At 43.7% G+C, this 23,679-nt stretch overlaps 1 protein-coding gene across 38 annotated transcripts in view; it reads right to left on the reverse strand.

Moving 5' to 3' along the window:
- Atxn1 (ataxin 1) overlaps nucleotides 1–23,679 on the reverse strand; it is a 398,693-nt gene that overhangs the window by 181,042 nt on the left and 193,972 nt on the right. For 28 of the 38 annotated variants that reach the window (XM_004847648.4, XM_087181186.1, XM_087181187.1 and 25 more), the window contains one exon: nucleotides 7,820–7,883. The exons of 2 other annotated variants lie outside the window; for them this stretch is intronic. The gene's annotated coding sequence lies outside the window, so the exon portion shown is untranslated. Of the gene's footprint in view, nucleotides 1–3,087; nucleotides 3,254–7,819; nucleotides 7,884–8,703; nucleotides 8,883–8,974; nucleotides 9,761–10,238; nucleotides 10,377–23,545; nucleotides 23,630–23,679 lie in introns of those variants that run through there. 8 more of the 38 variants (XM_087181208.1, XM_087181211.1, XM_087181210.1 and 5 more) reach the window with 7 other exon arrangements.

The raw sequence follows: 23,679 nt of genomic DNA on the forward strand, positions 1-23,679 counted from the left end.
CAAAGGACATTTAACCACTTTGAAGGTTCCAGGGATTTCCTGTAGGGCTGGAAATGGGAGGACAAAATGGGTAGCATTTCAATATTCCTAGAATCTGTCAGTTGCTGTGTTCATGGGTTCCCACTGTGTTCAGGTTTCTCTTGACTAACAGGACACAGGGAGATGTGGTAGAGAGGGCCTCCTTCATTGGACTGACCCATGAGGTCACCTCCCTTGTCCAGTGCAGTGTCCTCCTTGTCTCTATGAACTCTCCCTTCTCCAGGTTGGATCACACGTGGAGCTTCCAACGTATCACATTCAGGGGCTCTGCTTTTCTCAGCATAGGTGGGGTTTCTTCTAGAATGTTCTCCCATTGATCCAGAGCTGATGGCTGTGGGGTGCACATAGGCAACTCTTTGATACAGGAGGGAGCCGGCCCAGTGAGGTACAGAATCAGAGCTTCCTGGACCAGTTAACTTGTCTTGATTAAGTTTCTTCATTTTAAAACAAGGATAACGATCTCGACTTCATCCAGGAAGCACAAGTCTAGAAGACAGGCTGCCACCAAATAGCATGAGGGCTGTGAAGTGGAGTTTGCGACAGTTCAGTCAGACAGGGCTGGAGCCTGGAAGGCCAGGGCTTTGATGAGAGTCTGTAGCCAACTAAATGGGATTTAATTTGGCCATGTCCTTATGATTTTTCCACTCACCATGGCTAATTAATGTGAACCACTGTGTTGTTACTTTTATTAATGCTCTTTTAATTTTAGTCAATATCTTTGAGCCAGACCACATTATTCGAAGTCCAGGCAGGCTTCAGGGCCTGCCACGGGCCTTACTGCTATGACACTCAGAGAAGCGAGTGGCAGTTCATTCCTCCTTGCACCCAACACACAGTCAGTGAGCACCTGCTGTGTGCTGGGTGACAGGGCTGGGACGAAGCGAGCTGTATACAAATCTACATGCAGCACAGCAGGTGGCAAGTGTCCCTTCCAGGCTGGAGCTGTGAAGCATTTAATTGCTGGTACAATTCTCCAGTTTTCTCCTCTTTCCTCATGACCTCGAAGGAGCCTCTAGAGGGCTGAATAAAAAGATCAAAGCAGCTGCACGTGGCACAGGCCTGCTATCCCAGCACTCTGGGAGGCCGAGGGTAGAGAATTAATCACAAGTTTGTGCCCAGTCTGGGAAACTTAGTGAGTTAGTTGGACCCTGTCTGAAAATAAAAAATAAAAAAGGGCCGGGGTGTAGCTCCGCGTGAAGGCCCTGCGTTCAATCCTCACCACTGAGGGGGGGAATAAAACAGAAAAGGAAAAATTCAAAGCACACTGCATCATGAAGTTATACATGGAGGACAACAGTCCGGAGAAGCACCATCTTCACAACATGTGACACCGTACGTGTGAGAAATAAACTTATTTTGTTAAGCCACTGAGAGTTTATGATTGATCCTTTCCTCCACAAAAATTTATCCATTCTCGACTAATATAAGGTTTCATTTTCTCTATTATTGGTGTTTGGCAATGAATCTGTATATAATAATGCCTTGTAAGAGCGCTCATATTTGCCATGCTTTATTTCTTTTGGTTTCCTAACCAGCAATCATACACAGCCTCAACTTTGCTAGAGCCCCTTAAGGACAGTAATCTTGCCTTTGCCTTTCAGAACTTCTTAACCTTCCAATTCACTTCCTCCCTTTCCCCAATTTCTCCCCAAATTTAGGAGTCAGCCTTGCACACAGCAGCTGTTGAACTCATAGTTGGTGATATGATACGTTCTCCCCAGGAAATCAGTCTCAATATTATAGACAGCTAAGTTAGAGATTAATATACAGTCAGAGAGGGACTGGGCCCTCAAGGAAGTCAGCAGAAAGAGAGGCATCAGAATGATGGCTGGAGGCGCATCGGAGGAAAGCCAGGCCTCAGAATGGTGCTGCAACAGCCAGGCCTGTGAGATAAACAGCAACTTGAGATTACACTGTAATTAGCACCTCCTGGCCAGGTGGGCCTAGATAAGCATCAGGCACATAGGTGGGTAAACAGAATACCCAGACCCCTACTCCCCTCCCTCCCCCCAAATGCCTCTGTTCTTTCAATATATCCTTGCTATGTGACTCCTTTCTCTATTGGATCAACACTAGCTAAGTGGCTGTACTTGTAATCCTATAGGTTGATTGTAGTTTAACCCACATTGTGCCCATGTTGTGATTTTGCTGTAGACAAAGGCCCTCAGCAGCCACCTACTCAAGACCCCTCTTGGAAATGTAGGAGCAATTCTTCTTGCTCTTGTTCCCAACAAAAATTTTAACTTCTGCCTTTGATTTGGGACTTCATTCCTCAATGTTGTGACCACCACGAACTCAGCATATTTGACATCTAATAAGTCAGAAGTTGCATTTTTCCTATATCACCAACATAGAATGACAATTACTTATTTTCATAAACCAAAACCACTATGCAGGCATGGGCCACAAGCAATTAAGTGCAATGGATACAATGTTTCACCCATGACCTCGGGACTCTGTGTCAACCAAGGTCAATCATGGGCTTGCTTGGGGATCATTTCTTTCTTATTTGTGTTGATCTCAATGTCTTTTATTTAATGATTTAGGTCTGAACTTCTAGGATTCTCATTGACCCATTTGTTCATTCATGTAGTCTGTGAGAGGCAGAAGAGAAGAAAAGCTATGGATTTAGACCAGCAGGGAGTCCATGGACCATACAATCTCTTTGTACCCACTGATGCCTGGCCTATAAAGTAAAACTTCAAAATGTAGTTTACACAGTTTTGAGGATTATGGAAATTAACATATGTAAGATATTTAGATAGTTATTTTAAGTACTAAGATACCGTAGTGCCTGGCAGGTTCTAAGTATTAGAATTCAAATATTATTTATTGAGCATCTACTACATGGCAGCTATTAGAGAAACAGGTTTTCTAGTTCCCAAGGAGTTTACAGTCTAGTAAGGGTGATAGATATGTGAAAAAAAAATGAGTGAGTTGAAATGTTACAGAGAAGGAGAGAGAACATGCAATCGTATACATGCATGTATGCACACAAGCACATAGATATGAAGGTGCAAACACAGACACCTACAGGTGCACACTCACAGGCATGAGCACTACTGGCCATTAGCCAGTGGCACACGAGGTGGCTGCTGCTTGCATGTGAAAGAAGGGAAGCTGGCAAAGGCTCTCTGGAGACTGTGAGGGCTGAGCGGAGTCTTACGACCTGAACAGGTGCTGGCCAGGCACCCAAAGGCTGTCTGTCGGAGACCTACGAGAGTGAGCAGAGGCATCAAACAGCAGGCACCCACTTAGCCATTCAACAAATGTGCATCAAATGCCTCCTGCCTGTCTGGCACGGGTTTGAACACTGGGATTCGAGATGAGGTTTAAACACCGGGATAAGGAAGGTCCTGCTTGTGCTGAGCTAGCATTCTAATAGAGGAGACAAACATTAAGCCAGAAAACAAACACTTGAACCCAAGAGCTACGTGGACAGCACAGTGGGCGAGGTGGTGAGAGTGAGCGGGGGCTCTCTCCTGACTGTGGGTTAGGGTAGACACAAGGACAGGCAGGACAGCAGACCCACCCCAGCCCTGCCCCTATGGGAGCGTTTTCCAGAGCCCTCCTGGCTTCTTGTTCTGCTCCTTTCTTCCCAAAGGCATGCAGGGAGTAACCTGGCTAGAGCTAAAGCCAATCTGGCCCATGCCTGCCCCTGGACGGTGTTCACTGTGCTGGGTAGAGACAATCAACCAAGATTTCAGCTTCTTTCTCCTTCCTTCTTTCTCTGAAGACTCAGAATTTTCCTAGTGAGCAGGACTGAAGTGGGGAATTGGGAACTAGGTAGATGATGTGGCCCTTCTGTCAACCTAACTACAACTGTTTACTTAACTGCTAACAATCACATAGGTGCCTTTTGGCTTCCACTCGTCTTATGCACATTGTCTTATTCCTCAGTGGCTCAGAACATGGGAAGGGAACTTTTTAAAGATAAAGGTTTTCATAGGAGAAAAATCTTTTCTCCCCCAACAGACCTCAAAACTAAATTAGGAATCACTGTCCTAATCTATCAAATCCATCACCTTAATGAAAACGCCTCAAGTTTCTAACTAAATAGTTCCAAAGACACTGTAAAACTGAGAAGTCTGGCCCCTAAGGGAGATAAAATGACAATGACTGTTGGGATGTGGGGGAGGGAAAAGGATGAGCTCAGGGTCAGCCTAAAGTGCGAGCACACAGTTTATGGTAAATAACCACAAAGGAGGATGAAGAAGTGTGAACTCTTTAGATAGTCTTACCTTGTGACTTTACATCTACATTTAAAAAACCCCTGTGATATGGCTTGTATCTAGAGGTCCCCCCAAAGCCTCATGTGCTCATAGATGAGGCTTTTTGGATGGGGCTGGATCTAGGGTGGGCGATACTGGGATTAAGAGTATGTGATAGCTAAATTGGTTTAGCATAATTCTGGGTGTGGATAACAGAAGGCACACCGTGGGTGTGGATGGCACAAACCCATAGGCTTATAGCCTGAATGAGATAAAAGGGACAGAAAAGAAGGCAGGCTCGCTGCTTCCTGCCTACCCTGCCATGGACTGTTTCTCCTCTGCCATGCCCTTCTTCCATGATGCTCTGCCTTAGAGCCAGCCAACTATGGACCCAAACCTCTAAAAACTGTAAGCTGAAATAAACCTTTCCTCCTTTAACTTGCGGATGATGGGTATTTTGTTCCACCAATGAGAAAAGTAACTAAGACACCTTGCTAGAAAAAAAAAAGACTTTCTTGGATTTATATTTGCTTTGAAAAAATTTTTAAAATATCCAATATATTTACATACTAGTATCACAACTTCCTTGGGAGAATGAAAATATGACATTATCCTGAACAAGTATTATGGCGTGGTTACTCTTCACAGGCATAAGAGAAATTTAAAATAAAAGATAAAAAAGGAGATACATAATCCCCACTGTTCAAGTGTTTTCCCTCCACCTCTCTGCCTAGAAAGGCTGCTCAGGCCCCCAGAGCTATCCATTTCAAAAGAGGAGATACAGGACCTGTGTCAAGGGGGTGGCAAATTTTTTTTTAAATGTTTCCAAAGTTCAGAGGAAAACAGCATTGGCTGAAATGAGTGTGCATGCAATGGTCTCATGAAGGCCGTGACAGGTGGCAGAAACACATCAGCGGAGAAACTGCAGTTAGCAACTGTCACTGTGGTAGGAACTCCCAGAAGGAAAGAAATGGGCACTATATTTCCTTGTGAAGCCCTAGTACACCTGACAGGGACAAGGAAAAGCACAGCTTTTCCACCTACTCTTGATGGCTGAGGTGGGAGGTACTCAGCACTGCTGGTGCATCAGAGGCTGCAGGACAGAATCACAGGCCCTGCCTTCTCCTCCACCAAGTTTCAAGCTGGAAGGGGACAGAGGAAGTGTTAACAGCAGGGAGAGCTAGCACAGCCACACTCCCCGCACTATCGCAGGCCCCAGGAGGGGAAAGGAGAGGAGGATGAGCTGGAAAGCCAAAGACATATCAGGGCTGTGCTCATTCTGCCTGGGATACTCAGGCTGCCACAGGCATTATATATTTTTTGGCTGCACAGGCATGTTGCTATGGAACCAATACATGCCATTGCCACTTGGCCTCTAGTAAATAAAATCACAGTGCTGGCAAGAGCATTTTGCTAGAATTCCCTTAAAGGAGACCATCGATGGGGAGTGCTGTTTGAGCTTAGAAACAGGAGCAGCATTGTTCCCAGGGCCCAGCCCCTTGCACTTTATGAAATGGAACACGGTGACTCACGCTTTACAAGGTGCCCATGCCTGGGGGACCAGCCTCTGAGCTGCTTTTCAGGGAAAAACTCATGGCTTCAGTATGAGGCTTTTGGTAAAAAGCAAATGGCTTGTGATATTTTGGATAATAATTTGATGCCTTCTGAGTGTCAGAGCCCAACTGCTTCAGACCCTAGAAAGAAACCAAAATCATCCCAAGTCATCTGCGTGAGCTCAGGGGGTCCTCTCTTCACCAATTTCTTGATTTGACCCCTCTTCACCAGTTTATTCTTTGCCAAAAGACTAGTGCAATATATCTGTGGAGCTTTGCACTTCTCCTCTGTCCTAAGGCCCTTTATTGTCTCTTCTGTTTAGTCTTCTCAATCTCTTCAGTCTAGAGATGTTTGGATTTCCCCAGAGAGCAGAAAATCCCAATGTCTTATGTTGTACTGCGGTATACTTAGTCTAGGGACACACGTTTTGGCCTTTTCTTGGAGAAGATGGGGAAATGGAAGCCCTCAAGTTCACACTTTACTAAGATTAGATCTTAAAGGCCCATGTGCTAAAGACTTGGTCCCTACCGAGTCCTATTGTAGAACCTTTAGGAGAAGGGGTCTGATGGGAAGGCAGGTCAATGCGGGTGTGCTCCTGAAGGGGATTAGGAGCCCCTCCCTGTCTCTCTTGATTCCCAACCACCATAAGAGGAGCAGTTTGATCCACTATGTACTCCCTGCCCCGATGTGCTGCCGCTGCAAAGCAAAAGAACCAACAAAGTGACAAATGTGATAAAACCATGCACACTGGCTCTTAACAGTGCATTTAGAGTAACCCTTAGGTGAAACAAAATGCTTCGCAATACATTTTCCTACCTCACTAACAGAAATGAACAGGACTCACAGACTGAGTCAGCACAGGCTTCCTTCAAAGTGCCGCAGGCAAGTCCCCCTTTCCCAGTTCCACTGGAGAGCTTAGTCCTCACACTTGCCTCAACATCACTGCATGACCGTGCTCTCCTGTAGAAAGCAACATTTCTTAAGGAAGAAATGTTCATCTGAAAGTCACAAAGTCTGCAGGGCAAATTAGTTCTGCATTACACGAGCCCTGGCACCCATTCCTATGCAGGTGTGAGCACCCCCTCCCAGTGGGGGTGGTCAGCTTTGCAGCTGGCTAGCACAGCCCTGCAGGTGCATGGAGGCCTTTAACTGTGAAACAGATGTGCCACCAAGTCTCAGCACAGAAAAACACCATACTGCAAATGCAGACGTCTGAAAAAGCCACACAGGAAGATGAGCCTTCTTGGAGGATGTCCTTAACAGAGCTGTTCTGGGTGGACCCACTCTGCCAATCCCTCCTGGTCACAGCCAGGTTTGATATTAGGAGGTCAAAGAGCTAATCAGCTCCTCTCCTGACGTTTGCCTTGGAGGGGATGAAGTATTGTTATTAACTTATTGGTGCTGCATTAAGTCAAACTAACTATATAAATGTAAGTCCTCTGAAAGAAGCTATGGATTAAAAAATCATCGTGCAGCTGGAAGTCAAATGCCTTCCTGATAATGGCTCTGCTACCACCTGTGGCACCACAAATAAGTGACATGCACAGCTCTGGGCCTTGGCTGCCTGGTCTGTACATGGAGCCCTTGGCAGACCAACTCTGAGATCCCCCCCTTGGCTCACACAGTATTGTTGTTTGTTATGGCATCCACGGGAGAGCACAGCCACATGAACCAAATCGGTGGCTTCCCCTTGCCTGTGGCTGTATCCGTGTGCACCAGTCACTGAAGGAAAGAAACCTCTTCTCCTGTCCTTTCTGCAAACTGAACAAGGTGACAGTAGCCATAATGACCACTCACAAGATGCAAAACATGGGAAAACCAAAAAGAAGTGGCAGGAAAACCTAGGAGGAAAGCCACTGTCCATAGAGAACCACAGAGAGTTGAAGAACCTTGGACGGAGCAGCAGAAAACTTAAGAGCGTGAATGTTACCCAACACATTTCCTTGCTGCCTCAGAGCACTGGATCAAACTGGGATGTGGGTAAAAGGATATGACAGATTGAAAGGATCACTCACCCTATGCATACAGCAGGTTGCTTTCTTTCCACCAATAAGACGTTGGTCTAATTTCTTTGGAAAACTGGAAGAGAAAAAAAGATTTAAGAAAAAAAATGAAGTCCGCTTGCTAAATCAGGGCAGGTACTCAGGCCTACAGATTATAAGGAATTCCAGTATCTAGACATATTGGCTGGCTACAGAAGTTGAAAAACAGAACTTTAATCAATATGCAGAAAATAATCACATGCACGATTTGTTTATGATGAGTTGTACGATCCTTATGAAAAAAAGCACATACTGCGGTGCTTGGGAAATAATTTTTCAGGTGGGTCTTTTCGAACGTCTTGTCTTGCCTGCATGCCCACTGCAGGGCTGACTGAGAATGTCAATAAACAACCGGGGGACCCCACACACTGCACCACATTCTGTCCCGCAATAGAATGTCCCCATTTCCATTCCCCATAGTGATCCCCAATTTGGCTCCTGTGGGAATGTGGGCTTGGGAGAGAAGCTGGGCCGCAGATCCCAGGAGGAAGCTCTGCAGAGTCTGGGACATGGAAAGCCCAAACCAGTGTGGGAAAGAACCACAATGATGTGTGTCAGACAGAGGAAGGCTGAGAGGCAGATAAGGGCGAGGCAGCAAAAGACTGTTTCATCCAAACCACAAAAGGAATTCAGTTCAAGATTCGATTTTTTCAAAATTTCCAGAGACTGTTTTCAAGATGCCTTTGGAAGTCTAGGGGGGATGTAAGGCAAAGCTGCTCCACTCCCAAGTTCCACTGGCAAGTCTCCCAGAGCCTCCGGGGTTCACTCTACCAGTTGGAGGAGGTCTGCTGCTTTCCTGCCTTTTTTCTCAAGAGGACGGAAGTGGCGTAGCCATGGGGACCAATGTGGAGAATCACCTCCCTAAGATGTCCCTCGAGCTGGAAGCAAATTCTGAGACTCAGCATCTGCAAGGCTGCCTCAAAGTCCCAGAGAGAAGGGCACACGTGTGCAGGTGTCCGACTATCCTGGGACATCAAGACGGCTCCACCATGTGGTTCTGGCTACTGAGAAGATTCTGGTCTCTCTGAAAAGCTTCCTGGAAAACAAGGAAGCAGAGAAAGATGGTACGGACTGGCAGCTTCTCCGAGGTTGTCTTCTTTTTCAAGCTACACTTTGTAACCCACTCACACTCACAAGCCTTTTCATCCTAATGACAGACAAGATGTCTACAGGAGAGTGATAAAGACCACAAAAGCAGAGTTCAGAGTCAGACCGAGTCTGGGTCTCAGCTGTGCAATGCCAGTGACTGAAACTCTCGGAGCTCCATCCTCATTTGCATAATGGCAGTAATAATACCTGCTTCATATATCATTTCAAGTCCTTACTGCAGCGCCTGGCATGTAGAAGATACTTAACAAAAAAGAAAAGCCTTTATTACCATTTGGCACAACACATTTGCATACCCGTAACAATAGAGAGACTTGGATAATTTTATAATTCATCTCAATGTGAGAATTTGTATCATAGCCTCATGTTATCCCCATTAGCTGAGATGAATAGAACAAAATAAGACGACTTACAATTAGATAACATAGATGGAGGAAAACCCCAAATAACAGAAATCAGCAAAATCTCACTAAGAATCACTATAAACATTTCCATTTATATGGCTCCAGGCTCTCTCCCATGTCCAAGGATGTACACAGTTTATTATGCACATACTTATAATTTCATACATTCATATATAATTTACTTTAACATACCATGAGAGTATTCATAATACTTTGCTACCTGATAATTTGCTTACCTGACATATTAAAAACCTTTTTTTTCTGATACTAGAGATTGAATTCAGGATGTTGTGTTTTCAAGGCAGGCACAGTGCCACTGAGCTAAATCCCTGGCTCTTAAAAATCTTCTTAACATCAGCAAGTCCAACTACATCCTAATTTTTAAGGACTGCAAGAGTTTTTGCTGTGGAAAAACAAACCAATAAATATTTATTTGTTGAAATTACAGAACCTACCAAAATATTCATATTTATGAGAAGTGACTACACACCGTGATGGCATGTGGTTCTTTCTCTGCTACATTTTCTTCACGACCCAGAAAGGCAGATTGCATAAATATAATAAGTCTTAACAGCAAAAAGTTGTTTTGGTTTGAGTGGGTGTAACTTAAAAGAATACAAAATAACATATATACCACAGGGAATAAAATGACAAATCACAATATTCAGTGGGCATCCAATCTACATAAAAGGGACAAAATTTTAACAACTAGTCATAGTAGACAAGGAGGCCTGTTTTAAGTATGAAATCCTAAATATGAAGTTAAACACATATCCCTGTTTCCAGCCCCATTATGGTAGAGTTACTTAATGATACAGGGTACGATAAACTGAATGTGGTACAGTCTTGAGTGGCCCTAGACATTAAATCACACTACTGACCTTCAAGATCTAAAAAAAAGTTTGGGAGGCTCAGGCAAGAAGATCACAATTTCAATCCCAGCCTGGGTAGCTTAGCAACCTGGTGTGAGACCCTGTTTCAAAGAAAAAAAAGATAGAAAAGGGCTGGGAATGTAGTTCAGTGTGAAGGCCCTGGGTTCAATCTCCAGTAGTAAGAAGGAAGGAAGGAAGGAAGGAAGGAAGGAAGGAAGGGAGGGAGGGAGGGAGGGAGGGAAAACTGTGCTGATACTACATCTTCCACGGTTAAAATACACTTATTGACTGCTAATTTGAAAATGTGATCTGCCATTTGTTATAGATTGGCTCTTAAATGTTCCCTAAAGGTCAGTGTGTCAAGAGACTTGGTCCCCAGGGAGCAGGACTGGGAGGTGTGAAATCTTTAAGAGGAGGGGCCTAGTGGGAGGTCCTTAGGTCACTGGGGGTGTGGGCTTCATGGGAATTGTGGGAACCAGGCCCCTTCCACTTCCTCTTTTGCCATGAGGTGACCAGCTCTGCTCTGTCATGCATTCCCACCATGAGGTGCTGCTTCACCACAGGCAAAAGCAATAGTGTCATATGATCATGGAATGGCACCTCTGAAACCATCAGCCAAAATAAACCTTTTTTTTTTATAAGTTAACTATCTCAGGTATTCGTTATAGTGTCAGGAAGGTGACAGACACACCAAGATACTGAACCATTACATTGTACCTTTCTTAATATTAGATACTACTATTTACTGAGTATCTGATTTCTGCTGACACATTTTTATCTATTATCTGTAATCCTATCCAAAAAAAAAAATCTCTGCAAAATAGGTTCCATTAGCCCCACTGTACACAAGAGAACAGGGCTCAAGAAAAGTAACCTTTCCAAGTCACACAACAGCAAGTAACAAAGCCCAGTTTGCCAGGGTTTCATGGCCAAAGGGAAGAGATGAGCTTGTCGCAATGTGCACATGGGTTTTTGTATTCCAGTCGTGATGTGTAAGCACTCTAGCACACACACACACACACACACGCACACCCAGACACACACAGGCACTTGCTTTTCACTAGACAGGCAGATATTTCTTTTTCAGGTGACGGGGGGGGGGGGGGGGGGCGCGGTTAGCAAGCAGAGATGCTAGAACAACAATTAGCCATGACATTCAGTGGAGAGCCATGCATTAGCCGCCCAATGGGTGCTGGGCAAGCACTCTTCAGGCAGCTCTGCAGACTCAAAGTGCTGATAGTTGCAGCGACACAAAATGTACCCTTGGCAAGTCAGTCTGACAATTACTCTGCATCACTCTGATTATGAGCCACAGGCATGCAATCAAAGCAGAGAACAATCTTCAATGATCTCCATCAGTGTTTTACTTTAGTTACCAAAGCATGGCAGATGGAACATATTCTCCTCTGACCTAAATGCAGCCTTAATAACCCAAACACACAGAACGGATAAGAATAATAATGGGTGAAGAGCAATGGCCTTGCTGGGGCCCTGGGTTACAATGGGTGAGTTCTATTTTGTTCAACTGTTTCATTTATGAACTCAGAGCAAGTCAATGTTACTTACGTTATCTCTTTTCATAAGTGTATCCACAGTTCAACTCCACTTACGTTTACCAATTCCTCAGACATACAACTGCATCATGTACATCTTTCCAGGAGGGGCATTTTTCATATTCAGTTGTAAATTTCTACGTGTTCTCATCTCCCCATTATACTGGCCAAGCTCTGATAGCAGAAATTTTATATCATTTATCTCTACATTCCCCATTGCCTGGCATCTATACCAGACATTTAAAATGTGCAGAAACAAATGCATTCTGGGTCGCAGATAAAAATGCATGCATACAGAGTTCACGGATGGCCTCAGCTCGGGAAAGTCACTAGCATTTCACAAGACAATATCCGATTTCCAAAACTTGTCTAATAAAATGGAAAAGATGTTGTTCTAAACTTATACCATGAAACTCTATAGAGATCTGTTCTTAGGGAATGAGAACATACAAATACAAAAATCAACTGCTCAGCATGGTGGTGCACACCTGTACTCCCAGCATTTCGGAAGCTGAGGCAGGGGGACTGCCACAAGTTTGACGCCAGCTTGGACCACACAGGAAGACCCAGTCTCAAAAACTAAAAATAAAATTTAAAACCCAGTAACTACTGCTACCATTTTTACTAAGGAAAATCATTTTCAAAAGATTCTTAGGGCCGGGGATTTAGCTCAGTGGTTCCACCGCCTAACTTGCAAGGACAAGATCCCAAGTTCGATACCTGGTACCAAAAAAAAAAAGATTCTTAAATCTCAAAGCTTAAAACAAGACAAATAGTATTTAGTGAGCGGTTTTCAAGGAAAGTAACTATAATCACTATAGGTTGTAGAACCAGTTCTAAGAGAGAAATATTCATTACTATGCTGCAGGAACTAAACAGAGTTCAACTTTATTTCAGTCAACTTTATTTCTCAAAGGGTAAAGGGAAAGGGGTATAATTTTTCGTGTCTCTGCCCCATGGCAACCAATTCCCATTGCTTCACCAAGGGCCAGGGATTTAGCCCAGTGGTTCCACTGCCTGCCTCGCAAGCAGAAGGACCCGAGTTCGATCCCTGGTACCAAAGAGACCCTCCAAACAACAAAAAACCAGGCCCATTGATTCACCAACAGGGCAGGAAGGTCCCATGGAAAGGGACAGGAGCTCCATCTTGCCTTCTGGAAAATCTCATACCTGCAGAATAAAGTGGCCTCTAACCAGGGTCATTCATTGTTGGTGTCCCAGCTGGACTGCAGAAAATGACAAGCCCACCATTTTAGGGAAGAAACAGCCACAGACAGATGTCGACTCGACTTCGTGATTTCCCAGGTGTCTGCTTTTGTGTGTGGGTGTGAGTGTGCGTGCACATGTGAGTGTGAGTGTGTGTGTGTGTGCAGATTTGCAATGCTCTCAAAGGCTATTCTACACACTTTGAAAAAGTCAACATGTAACACCCTTCCACTGCCTGAACACACTGTATAAACTCTACCAAGGTGGCGTTCATGCGCCTGGGCAGCTTCAGCAGCGAGGTAAGTTCACCACAGGAATGGCCAAGAGGTTACACAGAAGGCATAAACAAATCAGCAAGGCAACAGTGCCTCAAAATCCCCTAACGGGCAAAGGCCATCTTAGTGTAGCTGCAATGGCTGTTTCAGTGTAGCTGCGCCTCTGACTCAGGTGGGGAAGAGCAGGTGGGAGGGAACAGGGTGTTCTGCTCTGCACTGCTCAGGCTCTTCTCATTGCACCCAACAACCAGAGCGACTTCACCCAAGTTTTTTATTTTGTTGGTTTTTGTACTGGGGATTGAACTCAGGTCCTCTGCCCTGAGCTACATACCCAGCCCTTTTTTTGCCAAGTTGCTAAATTGTCTAGGCTGGGCTTGAACTTGAGATAGGGTCTTGCTAAGTTGCTAAATTGTCTAGGCTGGGCTTGAACCTAAGACCCTCCTGCCTCAGCCTCCTAGAGTGCTAGGGTTACAGATACACACCACCATGCCTAGCTTTCACTAAAGTTTAGAAAAATTTAAATATGTATTTGAACACAAGAAAGGGGGAGAGAAGACAACTCCTGTTGTCACTTTGCCCTGTGTGGGAGACTTCAGGGGAAAGGCAGGAATTGGACTCCATGACTTGAAGAAGTGTCACCTGTATTAGAAAGCTTTCTGTCACATCTGGCAGCACACTGATGATGCTAAGACGCTAAAACTCTTGCCCCAGTCAAATGAAGAGGTCTAAGAAACAAAGTAGGAGTTCAGTAAATACTTAAAACATTGTATTTTAAAACTCTATGAGAGCTGGGGATTTAGCTCAGTGGTGCTGCGCCTGGCTGGCAAGCGCAAGGTCCTGAGCCCCTTTCCTGGTACCCCCCTCAAAGGAAAACTCTATGAGCCTTACAATTTACACAGTGATTGAGTCTGTAGGAGTCAGCATCACTCTATTATAAACATAATTCTAAAAACAAAATCTCTTAAATGTGTAGCGCAGCCAAGGGTTGGAAAACTTTTTCTATAAAGAGCCAGATAGCAAATGTTTTGGGCTTTGTGCATTGGATAATTTGGGTCAGCTCTCACCCTCCCACTGTGTTGCAAAGGCAGCTGTGGACAACAACAGTGCGCATGGGCAAGGTAGCATTTCAGTAAAACTTTATTTACAAAAATAGGCAGGTTGCCCATTTTTTGATTGGGTCTTTTGTTTTGGGTGGTATTTATACACCATGGAGCACTACTCTGCCATAAAGAAAGATAAGCTTGAGGCACTTGTAGGCATTTAGATGCAACTTGAGAACGTAACGGTAAGGGAAATAAGTCAGATACACACGCTTAAATATGGCATGGTTTCCCTTACATGAGAAACTAAAAGTATACACAAATGGAGCAAAATGGAAGATCACTAGGATGAGGGGGTGGGGAGAGGTTCAGATGGTTCCCCAAATTATTTATTTGGTTTGTTTCAAAACTATTTTAATATATATGCTAAATTGTCCAATGTATACTACTAGCTTCTCTTAGTTTATTGACAAGAAAGCTGTGTACCACTATCTGCTCCTTTCTTCTTTGTAAGAGAGAATTCTTTTTGTTGATGGCTGGTACTCTGAGTTACTTTGAAGATAATGATACATGGTGTACTAGCTATTGTTATTCTTATTATTTTGTTACGAAGTTTTGTTTTATTTTTTCATAAAATTGAAAAAAGAAAAAAAAATTTAAAAGGCAAGGGGCAGAATGCGGCCCATCGTCTAGAGTTTGTCCACCCCTGGTCTGGAGACTCATTGTACCAGAAAACTATCATGGATCTGGGCTTCACCCATTTGTTAGTGGAAAAGCAGGCGATGGCCTGGTGCTGAAGCAGCCCCCAGCAAATCTCCTCCACAGTACGTAGCCAAGGGCAAATCTTAGAAAGCCAGGGGAGGTTTCCAGGGGAAGTCACTGCTGCCCATCTCTGCATTACACATGCGCAGAGGGAAAAGCCTGCCCTGGAACCACAGGTACATGTCTGAAAGCCATCTGAAGTAGTACTACCTAGGCAAAAAGAAGACCCATGTGCATAACAACAGACATGCAGCCTAATTTAAAAAACGGGCTGGGAGTCAGGCATGGCCGCGTGAGTCTGTAATTCGAGCACACTGGGAGCTGAGGGAGGAGAACTGCAAGACTGAGCCCAGCCTGGGCAGCTTAGCAAGACCTTGTCTCAGAATTTTAAAAAGAAAATACAAAAGGGCTGGACATGGAACATAGAGCCTAGAGTTCAATCTCCAGTACTACCAAAAACAAAACAAAACAAAACAAATGAAAAGCAATAGATATGATGGATTTGAATTGACGTTTCTCCTAAGAAGATAATACAAATGGTCAGTGAACACATAAAAAGACGCTAATCATTAGGAACTTGAAAATCAAAACTACCATGTACTACCATCTCACGTTTGTTAAGACAGCTTTTGTAAAAACAACCAACCATAAGGAAAAAACAAAAAGCCCAGAAAATAACAGGTGTCACAGGCAAAGATGTGAAAAAATTGAAACTTATGTGCGTTGCTGGTAGAAATGTAAAATGGTGCCGCTGCTGTGCCAAACCTCTGATAGTCCACGAAAAATTTGTAAAAAAGCTAAATAGGTAAGTAAATAGCAATTCCATGTCTGCATACACATACACACAAGAACTGAAAGCAGGGACTTGAGGTATTTGTGCACCACATTCATAGCAGCATTATTCACAACAACCCAAGGTAGAAGCAACTCAGAAGTTCAACAACAGACGAATAACGAAGTGGTGTATCCTCACAATGGAATATTGAGTGGCCTTGAAGAAGAGGGAAATTCTAACACAGACCACATCATGAATGAACCTTGAAGACATTATACTACGTGAAATAAGTCAATTAGACAAATTCTGTGTAATTTTACTTCTATGAGGCACTCAGAGCAGCCAACTTCTAGAATAGAAAGTGGAACAGTGGGCGCCAGAGCCTGTTAATGAGCATGGAGTTCCTCTTTGTGAAGGGAAAGAGTCACGCACGTTGGTGATGGTTTTGTCACAATGCCAGTGACTTAATGTCCCTGAACTGTACACTTAAAAACGATACAAGCAGTAATTTTGTGTATGTGCTACTGGCGATGAGCCCCTCCCCACTGCTTTTTTAAGACGAGTTCTCATTCAGTTGCCCAGTTTGGCTTTCAACTTGTGATCCCCCTGCCTCAGCTTCCCAAGTAGCTGGGATAACTGGTATGTGCCACTGCACCCTACAGAAGGAGTAAATCTTATTATCCCATCTGTATCTGACCACAAGGAGGAGGAAGAAGGAGTCCTGTGATCACCCTGCCTCATAAGGGAGATTTCAGGTGATCTATTTGGATCAAGATATCCAGGAAGGCTGAAGTCGGTCATTCCTGAGAGGGCTGGTTTATGGGAGGAGGCTGCAGAATTGCAACTTGGTTTGAGTGTCCTTAGAAATCAACTAACATTTGACAGGTTCCACATCTAGGAATCCCCTGAAGTAAAACAGCACATGAGGGCTCTTAGAATGAATTCTGTACCTTATGATCTGACCAAAATGCCTACAATGCTCTTTTCTGACTCTTACAATTTCAGAGATTCAATTTGACAGTAAATTTGACAGTAAATGCAATGACAGGAGTAACAGTCTGGAAAATTTACCATAACCAATGGGGGACACAAAATTTAAAGAAATCCCTGTGTTAAGGCAAGTCAAATCTATGTGTCTGGATTAGAGGGAAAACTCAGCCTCCAGTTAAAGGCAGGAGAAGTCTCTTTCTCGTATAACTCCATTCTCCTTGATCATGCATGTGTGTGACTGCATTTACTTGATTCATTTGAAATGCGAGCTTCTCTGAGTCAATTTCTGCATGACACTCAATACCGTATACTGCCCACTGGAGATGACCTCATGGAAACTGTCCTTTTTGGCATAGCACTGTTCCAGTGATTTCTCAGGTATCACCCTTGCAAAAGTCAAAGTAATACAGGGCTGCATCACCTACTCCAAGCAGAAGGATGCTGCTTCATGGTTTCTCTGCCAGAGGAAAAGGCTGTCAGTTCTTCCCATATTCTCAGTAAGGACAGGCGAGTACCTAACCAGGCCAGGCACAGGGGAGGAGGAAAGAACTATGGGTGAGCTATGGCGCTGAGGACTACCCTCTGGTGATGGCAGGTTTTCCCATGCTGCCAAAACAAGTCAGAAGAATGGATAATCATCTGGTAAATTTGGATCATTAATTCTCAATTCACTTATCAAGAATGGCCATTAGAGGGTCCTTAATACCCCGGTTAACTGAAACATATTCTGGATATCAGAGTTTTGATAAATGTATAGGAAAATAAAGCTTTCATTCAGGGACCTAAATCTTTATTGTAACAAATTTTTTGAGGGATTTTGTCAGACAGTTCAAAGCACTGAAGAAAAATGTGTATACAAAACAGACTTGCGGAAGTAAATACTCAGTGAATGAATGCTATGTACTAGATTTTTTATATCTAAAGCCAGTTGCTATGATTTGGTTCTTAAATGTCCCTACTAAAGACCCATGTGCTCGAGGAGGCTTGGTCATCATGGCAACACAATGGGAAGTAGAGGTACCTTGAAGAGGCGGGGCTCAATGGGAAGTCCTTTGGACTTTGAGGTGTGCCCCTGAGGGGACTGTGGGACCTGCCCCCACTCTGCTGTCTTTGCTTCCTGGCCATGAGATCAATGGTTTTGCTATGTCATACACTTCTGCCATGATGTGCTACCACACCTCAGGCCCCAGGATACAGGGCCAGTCCTTTATGAGTTGGAACCTCAAAAACTGAGAGCCAAACATTTGCCTTTTATATCCTGGCTGTCTTGGGTATTTTGTTATATCATTGGAAAACTGACTGACATACTAGTGATACACCAGGAAATGTTTAGCAACAGCCAGAGAGAAGAGAGAAGCCTTGATATGTACCATCTACAGATTCCTACAGTGTAAACTCTCCACCATGGCCAATTTCAGGGCCAATATGACCTGGTTCCACAACCACACTAGCTGAAACCCATTTTTCTCATCCTATCAAGATTGCTGAAACCCACTGATACCTAAAGCAAACTTAAGAAGCTAAAGACCTCCATTATTCAGGCCTCTTCTTACCTACAAATATCTGAACGATACATTCACATCTTCCCCTCCAGACTCCTCATCTGTACTCTGAATTCCTACAGCACTTAATACCCGTGTCCTCTCCTTTGATTGCAGAGGGCACAGCCAGCTCGACGAAGGCAGGCATGTGCCTGTGGTGCTAATCACAGACGAGTCTGACCCAGCTTGTGCTGAATGAACTCTGTGGACTTGCCTGGTGAGGCTGGCTTCTGTCTGGCCTGCAGAGTGAGCCAGGCTCAACCACTAGGATCTGCTGAGCAACTGAGGCAACCCTGCAGTACGAAGACTCCCCAAGGCCCTCCATCTGCACATGCCAAGCTTCCACAAGGGAAGAGGGGATCTAAGATTTGTTAAGAATAAAATTTCTACAACCCCTAGCACCCAGATACTAGTTTCTAACAACATTCCCCAGTAAAAGGAACTGGGGGTCCTTGGAGAAGTGGTTGATTCTATGGCTGGGTCTGGAATATCCAGGACAAGTGGGAGAATCCTGTAGTCCCGAGAAGCACAGGAACACTAAGTAAACAGCCCACAGCAAGGGGTGACAGGAAAGGGTCACAGGGACAATATGCTTGATATTTCTGAAAGAGCTCCCAGTGGCCAAAATGAAACAATCAAATAGATAACAGCAGTGAATTATAACCTAAAGCACAAATACCCAGGAGTTCATGCTGATATAAATAAATTACTGGATATATTTTAAAACTAGGAGGAATTTAAAACTATCTCATGCAGAAGAATTTCAAATAATCCACGTGGATGCTGTGCCTTCCAGAAAGCAGAGCATAAAGTCCCACTCCTTATGTGTGGGCTGTGCACAGTGACTTCCTTCCAAAGGTAGTAGAAGGCAGGCGTGGTGGTGCACACCCATAATACCAGGTATTATGAGGCTGAGGCAGGAGGATTGCAGGTTTGAACTCAGCTTCAGCCACTTACAGAAACTATCTCAGAATAAATTAAAACTAGAGCTGGGGATAGAGCACTTGCCTAGTGCATGTGAAGCCCTGGCTTCCATCCTCAGCACCACAAAACAAAACAACACAAAACAGCAACAAAGCAATGACACCAGGAGCACAGTATGGGAAAGGGGTGTGTGGCATGTATCCATGAAAAGAGTAAAGGTAAATTTGATATAGCTGGCAAACACTACCTGTGACACCACACTACCTCCTCACTGAGGTAAGCAGCTCATTACCAAGTGACAGTCCCACTGGCAGCATGATTCTTGACATGTGTGCTGTGGTGACAATGAGGCGTAGGGGTCAGTCATTTTGTGGACTGTCCCTCGATCTGTGGTTTTCTAAGCAGAAGAAAAACATCAGAGACACTCACATTGTAGGACATTCCACAAAACAAGTGATCATATTCCTCAAAATGGTCAAGGTCACCAAGAACAAGCGTGAGAAACTGTCCCATTCTAGAGGAGCCAAGAAGATACAACAACTAGCAGGTGTGGTGGCACGTGCCTACAATCTCAGGGTTCAGGAGGCTGAGGGACACTGTGAGTTCATGGCCAAGCTGGACTAAACACTGAGATCTTGTCTCAGAAAGTGAAGAAGAAGAAATAGAAGGAGGAAGTGGGAAGACAAGGAGGAAGAGGAGGAGGAGGAGGGGAAGGGAAAGAAGGGGGAGGAAGAAGGGAGACAATTAAATATAATATGGCCCCTGGGGTGAGATCTTGGAACAGAAAAAGCAGATCAAGTTAAAAGCCAAGAAAATCTGAGCAAAGTATGCGCTTTAGTAAGAGTAAAAGAAAATCCGCCTGGTACTCTGTGATTTATATATAGTATTTTGCTTAATCCTCCTAATGCTATTGAATGGTTTTAGTCCCATTTTATAGACAAGAAAATGAAAGTATTTTGTCCAAGGCAATAACATTAGTAATTGGTAAAATTCAAGTTGAAACAAGTGTTGAATTATTCTAAGAGCTTTAGCAGTTTTAACTCAGTTATCCTCACAAACCCCACAAAGTGAGCAGCTATTATTATCTCAAACTGAAGCTCGGAGAAGCTAAGTGAGTTATTCAAGGGTTGGTTGCACAGCAGGTTAGTAGTGGCAGAGGCAGGATTTGAACCCAAGAGACCCGGCTGCAGAAGCTGAAAGTATCACCTAAATTCCACCCTCTCAAGCTAATCGGTAATGACTGATTTTTTTTCTTTCTCCAGGGTAGTCATTTTTGTATTCCCTGGGTATTCTACAAAATCTTTCATCACAGTGGCCTCTTGGGGTTGGGGTGGGGACAGGAACCGACCAGGAAGGAGCAGAAGGGAATAGACAGTCTGTCCTAATAGGGGCCTGGGACACTCAAATGCACGTACAGTTTCCTGTACACCAATTTTACCTAAGAACAAGAACTAAAGACAAATACAGGTTGAGTATCCTTCATCCAAAGTGTTTAAGATCATAACTGTTTGGGATTTCAGACTTTTAAAAAAAATTCTGAAATATTTGCATGTACATAATGAGATATCTCACGGATAGGACCCAAGCTTAAAAACAAACGTCTTTTATGTTTCTTATACATGTAACCTAAAGTCATTTTATACAAATTTTTTAGTGGACCTGTGTTTTGCTGTGATCTGTCCCGTGGTGAGGTCGGGTGTGAAATTTTCCACTTGTGATACGCTGTTGGTGCTGAAAAAGTTTCAGATTTTTAGAGCATTTCAATTTTTCAGATTCAGGGTGCTGCAGCTGCATTAGTTAATAACACACACTAACTGGCCTTGGGATGCGTGAGCTAAAATAACATAGACTGAAGGGTGGACAAAAGGCTAGGTAGGAAATAATGAAAATATAGTATAATATTAATCATTAATTAATTAATATTAATATAGAAAATGTAGGCAGGGAGTCAGTCTATAGGTGTTCACTATACAACTCTTCAACTTTGGACTTTCAAAATTTTTCTTAAGAAACTATTAAGAAACCATGTCTGAAAAATGTTTCCAGGGTCAACACAGAATGGCATCTCAAGAATTATTTATTGGAGTCAAAGATATATGTATATGATATTTTTCATTTATTTTAATAAAAAAATTAGATTCCTGATTCTTTTAATGTCTTTTTCCAAAAAGACTCACCCTCCCCTGTAGTGAACAAAGCGCCACGGCCAATGGGTGCAATTAGGCTGTTAAGTGACAGGCACGAGGCCAGTGTTTATTAATCAGACAAAAGCCATCTAGGATGCGAGCTCCAGGCTCCGCAGAGCTTTATTTTCCACATGGATCTTCTAATCATTTCTGTGGCTTGGATAGATTTCAAGATTTGTACTTACCACGATCAAAAACACATCAGTACTGCTGTGGTCAATAAGGATCCAGCAATAAATGTGTTAAATAACACATTTATAATACATCTATTTCTTGTATCATTTTTATGAACTTGGTTATTTACTCTTCCTTCAATTCTTTTTTTTTTTTTTTGGTAGCAGAGATCGAACTCGGGACCTTGTGCTTGCGAGGCAGGTGGCGGAGCTACTGAGCTAAATTCCCAGCCCCTCTTCCTTCAATTCTTACTTGGCCTTAGCTGTTTCAGAATCTTTTTGTTTTTAATATGAAGATTTTTCTAATGAAATGATTTAGGAAGAAATATACCTCTTCTGATTCTAATATCAGACGGTTATTATCTTTCATAAAAGTTACAATCGACTCCAGAGCATTTTAAGTGTGCACTTTTCCTGGATTTAGATGCTTGGCAAATTCATTAGCATCAGCAAGTGTCAAACCTGTCTTGAGTGTTGTGTGGCTACTCTGCCTGGGGAATTAATGGCTGCAACACCCGCCACAGGATGCGGTGTGTGTGCTCTGTCACTGCCAGTGTCAGGAATGGGACCCGACTCTGCTTACCCTCGGAGAACAGCTTCAGGGCATGAGGAGTTGTACATTAGAAACAATCAGAATGAAACCATGACACAGGCAAAACAATAACAGCCTTTTGATTTGAGGAGAGGAAAAAGAAAGTCTGACACCTCAGGAGCGATGTGCAGATTATACCGCAGAAGCATCCAGCCTGAAATAATCAGCTTGGTAGCACCTGGTCGGGACAGTCTATTTGGTGAAACCCTTTGGAGTAAATTCCTCTGACCTTCCCATGGAGACAGAAATTCTCTCTGCCCTTAAGACCTTGATTCCCCACAACCTTGAGAAGCTATAATAGCAAGGGCACCAACTCTGAGCCAGAGATCATGGACAAATCACTTGAGTTCACTGTTCTCAGATATTACATGTGCATAACAATATTCTTGAGAGTTAAAAGGTTAATATATCAAAATGCACTCGGAAGAGGACTGGCACACCGGAAGTACTATAGAAGCATTTTCCTGACAAATGTCAAAACCGCTGATTGCTACCTAATAATTCCAAAATAACCATTCTCACCTCTCCTCCTGCCACGACCTTTCTCACACTATCCTCCTCCTGCCACCCACCAGAAGTCCGCTTCCTGAGGACGTCTACCGATTCCTGTGTGCAGAAGGCCTGGTCAGCAACACAGGGACGCTGGAAGAGAGTGTAGAAACTCTTCTTCACAAAGCTAATATGTTGATTCAGTTGAATGTACAGGTAAAAAAACTACAACTCCTACTTCTCTTTTTAATCAGAGGTTTTTGCATGCAGCTTTTACCACCCTGCTTACTTCCTCTCTCTTCTCCTATTAAAAAATCTTTTCATTTCCAGCTCTCTCCCACCTCAATTATAAAGGGAAGAAAGAAAGAAACCAGTCCACTAGCTCCAAGGCCTCAGTGTTTTCCTCTGAACTTCACGTTGATAATATTATACACGGTCATGGCAGTTTAATGGAGAGCTGGAATCTAATGAGAAAAGATAAGAAGAGTACAGATCAAGGAACTCTACAAATCAGCCCCATCAGTCTCAGCATAACCTGGGAGCCAGATCTCAGGGCTGATAATACAGACTGCCTCTCACCCAGGGACAGGTGGTTCCCTTTCTGGCTTTTCACTAAAGCTATTCGTCACCCTCACATGGATTTACCTTTAATAAGGACACTCAAAAACCAGGAGTCCTGTGTGGATTTGTCATCCTACAGGCCTCAAGGTCACTGCCTGGAGTAACCTGATGAGCATTACCTCATTCCCTCACTATAGCACAGTTACATCAGCAATCGATAGAGGAGGCTTCTGCTCAACATCAACATACCTTCTCCTGGGAGCTCCCTGCATACATCAGAAACAAATTACACCCTTAAAGGCAGATGACACACGGAAGACAGGAGGATCCTTCCTGCAAAGCAAAGCCTTTGTTCAGCCTGCGAGGCGTGACAATCCAACTTG

The sequence above is a fragment of the Heterocephalus glaber genome, unplaced genomic scaffold (assembly GCF_053883595.1).
Source record: "Heterocephalus glaber isolate CG9 unplaced genomic scaffold, H.glaber_assembly_v1.0 deba00001472, whole genome shotgun sequence".
Classification (NCBI taxonomy): domain Eukaryota; kingdom Metazoa; phylum Chordata; class Mammalia; order Rodentia; family Bathyergidae; genus Heterocephalus; species Heterocephalus glaber.